Below are 1,971 nucleotides of genomic sequence, written 5' to 3'. Positions count from 1 at the left end.
TAGTAACAAGGTAGTAGACAAGGGCTGACATAGGGGATACACTACTCTAAGTCAGTTTGTAAACATTAAACGTAAGTAACATTTGTGGACAGTTCATTAACTGTGTACTCTTTCATATAAAGGCTGTTTAAGTTGGAAGCCGTGATGGTTCGAGTAGTGTCTCAGATTGCAGGTAAACCTCCCTGCGACTGTACTGTCGTGGGATGGTAAGTAACTTCAAGCGGTATCCCGAATGGAGGGGGTAGAGACGGTCCCATTTGTATGACAGCATAGGGGTGTGTGGCTGTCCCATCAATGCCTTCAACAAATTAAATCTCATTCAAAACTGCTGCACGGTGACTAACATGAAACCAATCCTAAACTTTAGCCGGGACACATACGGTGCTGTTAAGATACAACCCGATGAAACCTCAAGAAACTGTCGCAGTGAAATACCGCCCCCCTCCCCTTAACGCCACAGGTTTACAGTTCCGAGCCGAAGCTCTGCAGGCTAACGCAGTTTGGATTGCGGTGGGAAACGTGGATAAAGTTGTAGGATATGGCCATTGGAGAAACTGGCCTTTGGAGAAACTTTCTCAACGCCAGAAATATTTCACTCTTTTAATCTGCAAACACGGTAAGCGCCAGCTCCTCTGGTATATTTTGCACGTGCAATAGTGAAGTTAACAGACGCATTACCTTAACAATGTTCTGGCGTTCACTAACACAGGGTAGCCCAGCTATTTCTGAAAGCGGTCAACGTTTGTAAACCTTTCCCATATTACTTTCAATGCAAATTGTTCAAACAAGTCAACTCCTTGGAACCGGAGAAAATATATATATATTTGTTTTTGTGCGTATGCTTAGTCTGCGGCGCGCATTTTAGGAAGGAGCGACTAACTTGGACCACATATCACGTTACACTTTTCTACTGTACTGACCAGTAACAACAGAACATGTGAACACATTCATGAATATATCGCTTCATTCCTACAGTAGTATTAGCCTGTGCCTACGTTGCTCCAAAGCTGATTAATGAATTCGAATTATCCAAGGTGATTTTTAAACAATCACTCTGACTGGCTGGCCTATGCTGGGAAACCACTTCATAGACAATGGTGAACTTTCTGAAAGACTTGGGAGAGAGAGAGAGAGAGCGAGCGAGCGAGCAGTGAGCCGTAGTGGAATGCAGGAGTGGGGCATTGGAATAAATCCCCAACAACTGTGAGCTCGAACATCTGAAAGCATTCCAGAGTGCAAGCTTGTAGTACAACCACTCATCAATGGGCTTTTAATTCTACTAATGATCTCTCTCTCTATATATCCCCCTCCCTCTCTCTTTCTCTGTAATGTGTGTGTGTGTGTGTGTGTGTGTGTGTGTGTGTGTGTGTGTGTGTTTGTTTGTTTGTTGCTCAGCTGGCTACTCGAGGTGTGTCTCCAGATGTGTGTATGTGTGTTTATGTGTTGCACCTTGGTGTAAGTAAGTGAAGGTGTGTGTGTGTGTTTATGTGTTGCACCTTGGTGTAAGTAAGTGAAGGTGTGTGTGTGTGTGTTTGTGTGTTGCACCTTGGTGTAAGTAAGTGAAGGTGTGTGTGTGTGTGTTGGCCTGTGATCAGTGACCACCCAGGGTAGGGCTGGAGCCCTGTAAAGGGCCCTGCTAACTCTTGCTGTTCCCCAAAGCTGTTCTTGTTCTTGCTGCTAACTCTCGCTGTTCCCCAAAGCTGTTCTTGTGCTAAAGCTTCTAACTCTCGCTGTTCCCCAAAGCTGTTCTTGTTCTAAAGCTATTTACATGCATTTTGACAAGAAAGTGCAAATGCATCCAGATTCATTCATTTAGCAGCACTCGTATTCACTTCTCTGGGGCACTCTACCCAACCCCACCCCTCCCCCAGAGGGGATCTGTGTGTGTGTGTGTGTGTGTGTGTGTGTGTGTGTGAGAAAGTGTGTTAATGCATGAGTGTGTGTGTCTGTGTGTGTGTGAGAAAGTGTCTT

The 1,971-nt window shown here is 45.0% G+C and overlaps 1 protein-coding gene across 1 annotated transcript in view; it reads left to right on the top strand.

Annotated features, from left to right (window-relative positions):
• Nucleotides 1-446: 446 nt before the first annotated feature.
• The window catches only part of inavab (innate immunity activator b), a 30,486-nt gene continuing 28,961 nt past the window's right edge, over nucleotides 447-1,971 (top strand). The window contains exon 1 of the mRNA XM_031567893.2: nucleotides 447-616. The gene's annotated coding sequence lies outside the window, so the exon portion shown is untranslated. The remainder of the gene's footprint in view (nucleotides 617-1,971) is intronic.

Source organism: Clupea harengus, chromosome 5, assembly GCF_900700415.2.
Source record: "Clupea harengus chromosome 5, Ch_v2.0.2, whole genome shotgun sequence".
NCBI lineage: Eukaryota > Metazoa > Chordata > Actinopteri > Clupeiformes > Clupeidae > Clupea > Clupea harengus.
The sequence above is the reverse complement of the archived record's forward strand: the minus strand, read 5'-3'. Positions and strand labels throughout refer to the sequence as shown.